Source organism: Gopherus flavomarginatus, chromosome 3 (assembly GCF_025201925.1).
Source record: "Gopherus flavomarginatus isolate rGopFla2 chromosome 3, rGopFla2.mat.asm, whole genome shotgun sequence".
Classification (NCBI taxonomy): domain Eukaryota; kingdom Metazoa; phylum Chordata; order Testudines; family Testudinidae; genus Gopherus; species Gopherus flavomarginatus.
The window spans coordinates 19,519,410-19,532,936 of NC_066619.1; positions in this window are offsets into that span (position 1 = coordinate 19,519,410).

Below are 13,527 nucleotides of genomic sequence, written 5' to 3' on the forward strand. Positions count from 1 at the left end.
CAAGTGCCTACAATCAGAAATGTTATACATTTAGAAGCGAAAACCAACTCAACCAAACAGGTTGTGCGCATCTCTCCACTGGAATAGTAATACATTTTTGGATAAAAAAATCTTAGATCCCCTATGTTGATACAGATTAGTGGGCACTAGTCATGGTAATAGCTCATATGAGCTGAATAGAATATGTGGTTACAACAACCCTGGAGAAGGGAAAGAGCATTATAGTTGGTTAAGTACCACCTTTGCATCCTGTTGAGAAATTATCCTAATAAAAAATCTTACTTACAAAGATTATGATTTGTTAGAAAAGACTTACTAGAGTAATTATTGTGCCTCACTTGTAAAAAATAATTATGTAAAATCATTTCTGATTCAGTCAATCTGGTAGCTCAGAATGATTGAATTTTACAGAGAGGGTTGTGTAATGAGTTTCTTCCTGGTAACTAAATCTCCTTAAATGAAAATTTACAAAAGTAAATTGAGAGACACAAGTTGGGTGAGGTAATATCTTTTATCAGACCAAGTTCTCAGACTACATGGAGCTCTTCAGAGAGAGATATATAAGAGATATTACCTCATTCACCTAGTCTCTTTCATATACTAGGACTGACGGCTACAACACTTGAAGAAAAAGGAAATTGACAGGTAGGGTCAATGTTCCCTCTAATTTTTCCATCCATGTGCGGAATAAATTTTATGTGCACCGAGGCATGTGTTGCTGTGCGCCACCGGTAAAAACAAAAAACCAAGATATATATTATTAAGTTACAATAGGATAATTACTCCAGCCAGGACAGGTTAGGCATTTTAGAACTCACTACTCAAAGAATTAAGTTTTAAGTGTAAGAGAAAAATTATGAAATGTGCAGACCAGACAAAAAACTAACACTTTGAAAGAATAAAATTATAGAGAATATATGTGCATTGCAGGATAGTATCAAAAAGTAACAATAATAATACAAGTATGTGTTGGGAGGTGAGTGTGCAAGAGACTGTGTCTGTGTGAGAAAGAGAGAGAGACATAGCCCACGTCCAGACTACCTGCCATATCCGTTAAAATCGATTGCTCGGGGATCGATATATCGCGTCTAATCTAGACGTGATATATCGATCCCCGAGCGCGCTTATATTGATTCCGGAACTCCATCAACCCCAACGGAGTTCCGGAATCGACACGGAGAGCCGCGGACATCGATCCCGCGCCGTCTGGACGGGTGAGTAATTCGATCTTAGGTATTCGACTTCAGCTACGTTATTCATGTAGCTGAAGTTGCATATCTAAGATCGATTTTCCTCCCCTAGTCTGGACCAGCCCATAGTTTGTATGCTGGCTGCTGAGGAAGTTTGAGAGATGCCGTGCACCTTTTAAGGCACTCACTGAAACCTGTCCTGAGCCCTGTCTCTCCTCCCCTTCTCTGTGGAGATGGGGTACAGAGGGAGAGGGGCGAGAGAGTGTGTGTGTGTGTCTGTCTGTCTCACACATGCAGACAGACAGAGAGACTGGGTGAGCTGGTTGCTGGGGAAGTCTGAGAAAGCATGTGTTGTCTCTTTAAGAAAGGCACTCAATCACTGTTCAGACCGAAGGAGCTTCTAGTCCTCCTGAGACAGGCTGTTCCCTCTCCTCTGCTCTGCGAAGATGGGATACAAGGATGGGGGAGGGGGACACCCTGACCCTTCCCCACCACTTTGCACAGTCAGTAGGCGGGTCTTGAGAGAAGATGCAGGTCAGAGCAATGTGGCTGCAAAGCAGCAGGGGGAGAGGCACCTGAACACACACCGCCAGATGAATGTGTTCTGCTAATCAACTGGGCAGCACTTGAAACTTTCCTGGGCAGCCAACCAAATGCACAGCTTACGGGAAACTGTAAGGATTCAACTTTAGAAACTGTAACATGGAATTACTTGATCTATAGAAACAATAGCTCTTTGACCTGCCAAAGAGGCATATTAAGCATCAGTCAGGCTGCTTATAAAAAAAGTTCCAATAGTCTTTAAGCCTTTGAAGTTGTCTATAGATAAGAATGTATAACTCAAGTTTTGCAAAGTATTCAAAAAAGTCCATATATTGAAAAAAGTGTGTTCAAACCACTCATAATTGTAAGACTAAATGAAAGCAATACAACATCAAAGCATTTAAAGACCAAGCCTGCTGTGAGACTTTCCAGCAACACTTGTCTGACATCATCTGGGATCAGCTTAAAAATAACATTCACAGCGCACGTGCTGAAACCATAGCCTATTCCACTGATTGGCATCAAGACTGGTTTGATGAAAACAATGAAGAAATCCTAGCATTAATTCAATAGAAAAGAAATGCATTCTGTTACTAGCAAAACAAAAACATGAGGCCTATCACCTGCTCAAAGCTGAAGTCCAAAGGAAGCTACGTGACATCAGAAACAAATGGTGGCAAGAGAAGACCTCTGAGATCCAGAGTTTGTAGACCAAGATGACATGAGAAGCTTCTATCAAGCAACAAAAGCTATATACGGGCCAAGCTCCAAAGGCCCAACCCCCTTACATTCCCAGGATGGCTTTACGCTCCTCAAAGACAATGCAGCCATTAAACAACACTGAAAGGATCACTTTGAGAGCCTACTCAACCACGAATTCAGTCTCTGAAGACACCGTCGAGTTCATTCCCCGATGCTCAGCAATGGAACACCTTGCTGATCCTCCATCTTTTGAGGAAGTCTGGCATGCCATCACCAAGACAAAAAATCACAAGGCACCAGGCCAAGATGGCATCCCAGTTGAGGTTTTAAAAACTGTTGGAACAATGCTCCAGTATAATCTTTGCCATCTCCTTGATAAAACCTGGACCTGCAAAGAAATTCCATCTGACTTTAAGAACACCAACTTTGTTACAATATTCAAGAAAGGGGACAAGTCTTTATGCAGGAACTATAAAGGTATTGCCCTCCTCTCCATCACAGGGAAGATCCTTGCCTGGATCCTACTAAACTGCCTTCTCTCCCTTGCCCAGGAACTTCTCCCCAAATCACAGTATGGCTTCAGGCTATCTCAAGGCACAACCGACATGTGGCATGACAGATTGAGGAGAAGTGCAGAGAGCAACACCAGGAACTGCTCATGGCATTCATCAATCTAACCAAGGCCTTTGATTCTATCAATCGTGATGCCCTATGGAAGGTGCTGTGTAGGTTTGGCTGTCTACAGAAATACATTTCCATCATCAGACTATTCTATGATGGGAAGACTGCCACCATTCTATGCAACGGCTCAGAGATTGAACCATTTTTCATTCACACTGGTATCAAGCAGAGCTGTGCCATTGCTCCAACACTCTTCTCTATTTACCTTGCCATGATCTTGATTCTCATTCCAGACCACCTTCCTGACAGAATTGAGATTGAGTATTGTATAGTTGGCCAGCTATACAATCTACAACGATTCCAAACAAACTGTAAGATCAGGAGAATTGACATCCCTGAGATATGCAGATGGCTGCGTCATCCTTGCGCGCACACAGGCCGACCTGCAAAGCACCCTAAATCTTTTTGCAGATGCCTATCACAGCCTGGGTCTCTCTTTCAACAATAGGAACAACCAGGTACTCTACCAGCCCTCACCTGCACAAACTACTCTTTGTACGCCACAAATCACCATTGACAGAGAACCCCTCAAAATGTGGACCATTTTTCATACCGTGGCAGCCACCTCTCCCAAACAGCCAGCACTGACACAGAAATCGTATACAGGATCCGCTATGCCAGCACATGCTTTGGAAGACCACTCAAACGAGTCTTCAATGATAGGGATCTGCAAACAGGCACCAAAATCTTAGTTTACAAGGCAGTTGTCATCCCCACCCTTCTCTATGGGTGTGAGATCTGGATAACCTACAGATGACATCTCAAGCAGCTGGAGTGGTTCCAGCAGCACTGCCTCATGAGGATTCTCAGGATCAGCTGGGAAGATTGACGCACTACATCAGCATTCTCTCTGCAGTCAACATCAGCAGTGTAGAAGCACAGGTCATGAAATACCAACTCTGCTGGGCTGGCCCCTGTGTACTTATGCCTGACACTTGCCTCCCGAAGCAAATACTCTTTTCTCTCAGTTAAGTCAGAGAAGAAGGGCTCATGGAGGGCTGCTTCAAAGACATACTGAAAGTACACCTTAAAAAGGGAGGCATCAACCCAACAAATTGAGAGGACTCGGTGTGGACCAGAACACAGTGGCACCACACAATACACCAAGCCACAGCCCACTTTAAGGAGAACAGATGTGCTCATGAGACAGAGAAGTGACAAAGGAGGACAGAAAGGGCACAACACTCTAGCCAACAACTATGTCTCCTCCAAGATCACACCTGTCACTTCTATGGGAAAATCTGCAGGGCACAAATTGGGCTCCTCAGCTACCTAAAAATCCCCCAATGAACCACCTTGGCAGACATCATCCTTGCATCGAGGGATAGCTGAAGAAGAATTGGCCATACTTTTTCATGCAGTAAGTTCTCTATATGCTGTGCAGTGCTTTACAATCTGTTAGCCTCTATGGCTTCCTAAAACATTAAGGTTATTTTACTGAGATGTTGAGATGTTTTGATATACCATTTAAGCACCTAAATAGCCTTAAAATGGACCAAACTAACTGTTCAGACAGGGCAATTTTAGTGGAAACCAGCGTGAGAAGTTGGAATTAAAACCTGTGTGACTGTTACATTGGAACTTGATTCAGCTTTTATGAGAGAGGCCTGGATAACTTGGACCAATGTGCTGCTCATTAGCTGGTTACAGATTACTACTATTATTTGTATTACCGTATGTCTAGGAGCATTGCTTGTGGACCAGGACCCCATTGTGCTAGGCGCTTCACAAACCCAGAACAAAAAGATGGTCCCTACCCCAAAGAGCTTAAAATCAAAGTATAAAACAAGAGAGAACAGCTGGATACAGATGAGACTATTTTGACTATCAGCATGATAGGCAGAGACTTCACCATACCGGTGGCCTAAGACAAAAGGAGAGTTTGAAGGATGATAGTGAGGTAGCTTTGCAGATGTTGGTGGGAGCTCCTTTCATGCATGTGGGGCAGCATGTAGTTGGAGTGGTTAGAAAAAGGAAGTGGTCATCCATGGAAGGTAAATTAATAGGTAACCAGAAGGTTGGACAGAGGTGTCATCATCTCTAATGTGTTGTAGTTCTTAACCTAGGTGGACTTGTCAGTGCTAAACAAATAATAATATTAATTAACACGAACAGGTGTAGTCAGAATTTCACTTAACTGAGACTTTATCCTCCAATGACAGTTGAAAAAACACCAGGCTGTGATCAGATGGACAAAGGCAAAGAAATGGCTTCTGGCAAAGACAGAAATGAACTGACAGACTTTAAAGGGGAAAATATTATATATGCATTCATCTGACTATTAGGGCCGCTGAGTTTTTATATGAGTAACTTATTTTGCCATTTTGTATGTTACGCAAAGAATTAATTTGGTGACCAGAAATGCTGGCGGAGGGAATCCATCTCTCGTCAGATGCCACCGGTTAGGTGTGCTGCTCTGCTCTGTCGACTGCGTGCGTGTGTTCCCTCTGTGTGCTGCCCCAGCTCTGCAGATCGCTGGCACAGCAGACCCCGAGAGAACCCCCAATGACCACAGACTCCAATAAGGTACGAAGGCACCCGGCCAGGTTTATTGTCAAACAAAGCATAGTAATAGTTCCCCACAGACTCTACAGGCCATACTATGAATATGTGCCCCCTGACAATGGACTGGCTCAGTCAGTGGTGGGACTCTCCATTGCACCCTGGGCCAGACAAAGACGTCCATTCTGGGATGCATTCTTATACACAGGTACAAACAGGTTCCGCATCATTGAACGCATTGCGGTACAGCCCCTCTACGCATTAGGGTGCTGCCTTTCTCCTAGTACAGGATGATTCGAACAAACAAGTCTATCCATCATATTGTCTAGCCATCATATTGTCCTTTTGACCCTGTCTTTAGGCTGGGTCTGCCTGTTCCTTATTATCTCTGTGCAGGGGCGGCTCCAGGCACCAGCTTAGCAAGCAGATGCTTGGGGCAGCCGCTCCGGAGAGGGACAGCACATCCAGCTATTCGGCAGCAATTTGGCGGAGGGTCGGAGCGAAGGACCTCCTGCTGAATTCTGCAGATCATGGTCACAACTTTTTTGGGGGGGCTGCTTGGGGCAGCAAAACCCCTGGAGCCGGCCCTGTCTCTATGGGATGTGTTCGTATCAGGCTGTTCTGATGCTTTCCTGGCACATGTTCTTTTAACAGCCTTCCTTTTGCCAGCTTCTGTGAGCAGCCTTCCTCTTGCCAACTTCTGCCTCTGCCTCACAACCTAACTTTGCTTTATGTTAGCAACGTCTTGACCATTACTTCAGTTCAGGCCTCAGGCCTCATACCGGGCCTCTGATGCCAAGGGTTTATGTCTCAGGGCCTCATCTTACTACATTCCCACACTTTTTGTCTTTTTATGGGGAGGATGTTTACCCATCGTCTCGGAAAAGCATAATGCATGGACTGAAGATAACCCAGTGAGCTAAACACGATTATGTGGTTACCTCATCCATACACTCATGCCCCCTGTCCCTACTCTGCACATTCTCTCGTACGACAGGTAAACAGATTTTATTATCCAATTCTTTCAAGTCCCTTATGGTGGGCCTGGGAATGTTGGGCCTGGGACCATGCCTGAGGAATGTAGTATTATGATTGAGCCTTAGAGGCACTCCCAAATAAGATACATGAATAATATGGATTTGTAGCATATATGGGTCTATATGTATAGTATGTATGTGTACATATGACACCACCTTATGTCCAAGCATAACCATGTTTTTCCAGTCTAGTGTTGTACTCTGACCCTTTTACTTTGGTGACACAGATAGAAATACACTCCTAGTAGGGCAATTACAGTGAATACCGGGATAGGCACTGTTATAGTGTGTTCCACAGTATTATGTATATGAGAAGTAAAACAGAAATTTGGAGTAGTGGCACTACAAATGAGGTCTTTATATATATAAATGTCTTGTAATTAGTTACTACCCAGTAATGTGCATTCATGTTATGGGTCACCCTTACTGCTGGTTGTCACTCTCTGGTAAGCTTTGCTGGGAAGGAAACAGGCATGGCTAGCTTCTCTGTTCCATGGATTGCATTGCTCCGGGATACACCAGTAGTTGACGTAGATCCAGCTGATTTTATGGATGTTGTTTTCCAGATAATTTTCTTAATGGACAGTAACCAATTTATCAAAAGTTGCTGTGTCAAGATGTACTATTGGTATCCAGACACTGAGCAAGATTGTTTTGAATAATATGTCTTAGTTAGAATGCAGTGTCAGTAACCCAGATTATGATGGATACTAACATGGAATTTGTTTACTCAACTATATAGTTACTGTGTAACTTAATTTCTTTACCAATTTGTTTTTTCCTTGCCTTCGTGTTGTTTGCTGCCATTCATGTGTTGATTTTTTACCTGTGTGTTGGTTAAACGGTTTAGCAAGGTTATGCACATTGTAAATGTTGTACAGCAATAACACAATACAGCAATAGTACAACTAAAATACAGTAGTACAACAATAACACAGTTGTTTTTACACAGTAACCAAGTTGAAATTAAATGACAGTTTATCCTGGTCCACCAAGTGGTTTTTAGCTGATTGTTAAATTAATTGTCCATATATGGTAGATAGAAGTGTATTTGACCAGTCTCTTACTCATACAGCACTTCATTTTTCTTTTCTTGGTGCTTGGGGGTTTCTTCACAGTATACAGATATCTTCTGGTGTCTTTGTTCTTAAGTTAGTTAATAAAAATTTTTAATTTTGTTTTGTTTTATATTTCTCTTGTTTTTAGTAACACAAATTTAATACACAGATTAATTTAGTGTTTACAATGTAATAGGGACCAAGTCTTTTATACACAAGCTATACCTTTGCAATTGTTGCATAGACATTCATTTTCACTTGAGGTGTATTACTAATATTTCATACTAAATGTAATGCTTAATGACTAAAATAGATGCTCACAATCTTCCATGAGAAGGTGTATTGCTTTCCCTTGCTGAACAGTTTGTTTCAGCAGAAGAGTTAGTAACATAATTATGATGAGCTTTTTAGAGTTACTTTGCTTGTGATGCCAACTTCACTCTTGTTAACTGTTTAGAAGCACAAACTTTAACAACCACTGCTTCCCATTAACATAACAGAACAAAAGAAAAGTGTATAAAATTAAACCAACTATAAAATTAAACCAAAATAAGTTTTAAATACAGGTCCATGCAAATACTTTGAGGGTATTAAACTTTCATGATGCTTTGTTATGTTTGGGAGCCAAAGGTGGAAACCTGTTGAAATCGTTTGGTTAACTTTATGCATAAATTGTTCTTTTTAAACATTTTTGCAATCACATTCTTATAACTATATTTAAAAGTGCAAACAAGTTTATAAAAACCCAAACAAGAAATTGACATTTTGCTAATATTATCTTTACCTTAATATTGAGGGTTTCCCTTACATTTTTTCTTTGAATAAAAAATAATTTAAATTATTATTATAATTAAAAAACAAAACAAAACTGTGATTAATAAAAGAGAATTATTTTTGTTTGCAATTTCATTATTTGTTGAGGCAGAGATATATGTACATATATTTACAACTAAGACCTTGTTGAACTTTGAAAACAAAACGGTATTAATAATATTATGATGGTTATACCCCAACCATAATATTAAAATAGTGTGGTACCACATATACATATATTTTTAAAAGGGTATAAAATTGACTATTGTTGCAACAAAATAAAACCAAGAAAAAATAGTCATGTGACACACACAACATACAACACCGAACAATGCATATGACATATAGGACAAACTTACAATTAAAAACAAATGGTGTCAGAATTCTATTCCTAACTATACAAAATACGGCAAACAAAAACAAAAAATTAAAAGGGTTAAACATTTGAATAAACCAGTTATTACCTTATTTAAAACTTTTAACAAAAATTGATAAAAATATATTAATATTTGGCAGATTTATTGTATTAATTTGGTAACAAGGAATTTTGCATTACTTTATATTTAACATATTTTTAAACTCTGCTATATAGAAATAAGAAAAGCCCATGTTTCAAATATTAGTGAGTAGTTAGGATTAGAAGCAGAGTGTGTATTTCAGTTGCTTGGAAACCCTATCTTCAAGAAAGTTAGGAATAATTCCAGCTGTTGCATTCCTGAAGGATTAAAATAATTAATTTACTGGATTTATTTAAAGTAAAGTTTTTTTACCTTGTTTTCTTTTTGTTTCTTGTTTTGTTCTGTTTTCAATTGCTTTATCCTTTGGAGGTTTCCATAAAAACTGTAACTTTTAAGCAAAGAGAGAGAGCTGAAGTGAGGAGAGGTGGGGGAAAAGGGGGTGGGGGGTGAAGAGCAACCTAGGAAGGTAGCGAGACCTGAGCCAAGAGAGATTACCTGTATCAAGGTATTTGAAAGTACAGGCAGCACTGGCGAGTTTAGCAAACTGAGAAAGCATATAAAGGAAAAAACTTACCTGGTATGTAAAAATATTTGAGAAAGGTTATATTTTTAGAGATGAGCATGAAGTGTGGTTGTGTGTCAAAGCAGTTGAGAACCTCACAGTTGGGAACTGTGCCCCTGGTTTGTATCCTGGCTCTGAGAGGTGAGTCGGGGTAGTTACCTGCTCTTGTAAAATCTGAATTTGTTCCCCCAGTGTCTGTTACTTTTGTCTGCATGGCAAATAGATGGCGGGAGTGCCCTTTTTTGCTGCAGTTAACTGTTTTGGGGCAACTCCATGTGTTAATGCATCAATTCTAGGTGTTAATCTGCTTAATTTCGGTTTTTTACTTTGAAATTCCTTTTTATTCACTCCCCTGCAATCGAGTCGCAGCTCCTGTCTCTTGATGTGCTCTGTGAACTGTTCCATATTTTCCTTCATGTACCAATTCAGTGAAAGTATCGTGTGATACTTTCTTCATCTGTGCACTTACTTGTCCCGTTCTGACGGGCACCAGTCTAGGTTGTACCAGAACCTGGCTTTTATCATAAGGTGGTGGTTGCACTGCAGTGGACCCCGTTTCATCTTTTAATTTTCCTAGAGCACCTTTCTCCACTTCTGTTCCCATCCTTCAGGCACAGGATAGCTACCTGAAGCCTGCTGTTGACCACAAATATTTATAACAGGGGATGGCACATGTAGTTTTTGTAGGTTCCTTGCAGCTATTTCTAATGTTTTATTCTGTTTCTGTGCTGGTTGTCTCTGGGCTGCTTCCCACCCTGCAAGGGGGGTGGGAGCATTCCAGGGCTGTGTAGCTTCTTTTGATTCTTTTAACTCTTTTTTGTTACTGTTACTTTCCCTGCCAATTTTGTGGGGTGCTGTTTTAACCATTTAACAGCCATGGTTATAATTTGCAATATTTTACATTTTAAGACTACAGTCTCTGCCCTAGCCTTACAAATTACATTACATATTTCTTCCTCTTTATATTTTTTAAACTCTGTGGGGATTTACAGGGAGGGGTTAAGGGGGTTCCCTAGCTCGTGGTTTTCTGTCATGTTAGATCACGATTCCTACAGCGGACAGCTCGCTTACTCACCAGATCAGCAGTCGGGGTCACCAATGTCGTCAGACACCACTGGTGTGGTGCTCTGCTCTGTTCAATGTTGATAATAGTCAGCTGTGTGCATGTGTGTTCGCCCTGTGTGTTGCCCCAGCTCTGCAGATTGCTGGTAAAGCAGACCCTGAGAGAACCCCCAATGACTACAGGCTCTAATAAGGCACGAAGCCGCCCGGCCAGGTTTATTGTCAAACGAAGCACAGTAATAGTTTCCTGCAGACTCTACAGGCCATAGTAAGAATATGTGCCCCCTGACAATGGGCTGGCTCAGTCAGTGGCAGGACTCTCCACTGCCCCTAGGCCAGACAAAGAGATCCACTCAGGGATGCATTCTTATACACAGGTACAAATATCGCCACTGCACAGCACTGGGTCAGGCCGGGCTCTGCAGCTGCGCTACCCCAAGAGCTCGCAGCCTTGCCGCCCAGAGCACTGTGCTGATGGTAAGGTGAGCTGAGGCTGCAGGAGAGGGTGAACAGCAGGAGAGAGGCCTGGGGCTAGCTTCCTGGGCCAGGAGCTCAGGGGCCGGGCAGGAGGGTCTATGGGCCACATCCAGCCAATGGGCTGTAGTTTGCACACCTTTGCCCTAGGGCCTGAGGCTGCTTGGTCACATGGCTGCTTGTACGTATGTAGTACAGCACACAAGACTTCATCTCCAGCTTCTTCAGGCCTGTTTGGTCTCAGTGTACAGGCCATCCTGAGACCACCAAGACAAGTTAATTACATTTCCTCCTCTGGTTATTGAGTCCCTCCTGTGGTGGCTCAACCAGCAAGTGGCATGTGTGGACGCCACCCTTCAATGTCTCTAGTCACAGATGCATCAGCAATGGGATGTGGGGGTGCACTTAGGAAGACGAAGGGCCTCTGGTCACAGGCAGAACATCTGTTGCACACCATTGTCAGGGAGCTAAGAGTGGCCCTCCTTGCTTTCCAAACATTCCAGGACCATCTGGAGGGCAGATGTGTATCTGTGTTGACTGACAACACAACAGTGAAGTTCTATATAAACAGACAGAGGGGTGCTCACTCCTCTCCCCTCTGCCAGGAAGCCCTCAAGCTCTGGAACTTCTGCATCACCCATTAGATACATCTAGAGGCATTGTACCTTCCAGGTTCCCAGAATGAACTGGCTGATCATCTCAGCAGGTCATTTCACAGTCATGAGTGGTCCCTCTGCCTGGATGTTGTGATCAACGTCTCCCAACGGAGGTGATTTCCCCAAATAGATTTCTTTGTAACAAAATACAACAGGAAGTTTTGGTTCTTCCTGAATCACATCCTGGACTCACTTTGATGCTCTTCTCCTCCCTTGAAAGGATCGTCTACTGTATGCATTCCTGCTCTTCCCACTTGTAGACAAGGTCCTTGTGAAGTTCAGAAGGGCGGGAGCATCAATGATCTTAATAGCACCAGCGTGGCCACGCCAACACTGGTTCATCACCCTTCTAGACATGTTGGTGCACAGATCGATAACCCTGCCTCTGGTCCTGGACTTGATCACGCAGGACCACAGCTGCCTCCAGCATCCCAATCTGCAGTCTCTCCACTTCATGGCATGGAAACTCTGTGGCTAAACCCTTTGGAGGTCACATGCTCAGAAGCTGTTAGAGAGGTCCTCCTTGGTAGTAGAAAGCCATTCACCAGGGCCACTCATTTGGCCAAATGGAAAAGATTCTCTATTTGGGCATTACAAAAAGACACTTAACCCTTACGGGCATCAATTGCCTTTATCCTGGACTGTTTGCTGCATCTGAAACAGTAAAGTCTGTTGGTATTGTCAGTAAAGGTACCGCTGGCCCCTAACTCAGCTTTCCATGCTGGTGCACCTGTTGCTCTATTTTTGCAAATCCTATGGTGGGCCACTGCCTCAAAGGCCTAGAGAGATTGTAGTTTCAAGTAAGACAGCCAGTTTTCCCATGGGATCTCAACCTGGTGCTCTCTAGACTGATGGGACCTCTTTTCAAGCCTTTAGCAACATGCTTTCTCCTCTACCTTTCCTGGAAAGTAGCATTTTTTTGTGGCTATAACTTCAGCCAGGAGTGTGTTGGAGCTTACAGCCTTAACTTCGGAGCCTCCTTGTCTTCTATAAGGACAAGGTTCAGTTGCAACCTTATCCTGCCTTTCTCCCAAAAGTAGTTTTGCAATTCTACGTGAACCAGGACATTTTTCTCTCAGTGATCTTTCCTAAGCTGCATGCTAGCAACAGGGAATGAATGCCTCACTCTCTGGATGTCAGACAAGCATTAGCCTTCTACATTGAAAGAATGAAGCCATTTCGAAAATCAATGCAACTCTTCATTGCAATTGGGAGTGGATGAAGGGGCTTCCAGTCTCTTCTCAAAGGATCACTTCTTGGATCACATCCTGTATTTGGGCATGTTATGACTTGGCAAAGATTCCTGCCCCTGCGCTGATGGCACACTCCACAAGGGCACAGGCATCTTCAGCAGCATTCCTGGCATAGGTTCCTATTCAAGACATCTGCAGGACAGTGATGTGGCGTCGATCCGCACTTTTTCATTGCACTGCACCATTATACAGCAGGCCAGAGATGACACAGCATTCGGCAGAGTGGTGCTACAAACAGAGATTCTATGAACTCCAACCCTGCCTCCTAGGTTAGGCTTGGGAATCACCAACTTGGAATCGACACGAGCAAGCGCTTGAAGAAGAAGAAAAAAAGAGTTACCTGCCTCTTGTAACTGTTGTTCGAGATGTGTTGCTCATGTCCATTCCAAGACCCACTCATCTCCCACTCTGTCTGAGTATCCAACAAGAAGGAACTGAAGAGGCAGCGGGTGGGCAGAGACCTACGTACACCACCATGAAGGCACAACTCCAGAGGGCTCCACAGCCAACCTGACGGGTATTACTAGGGGAAAAAC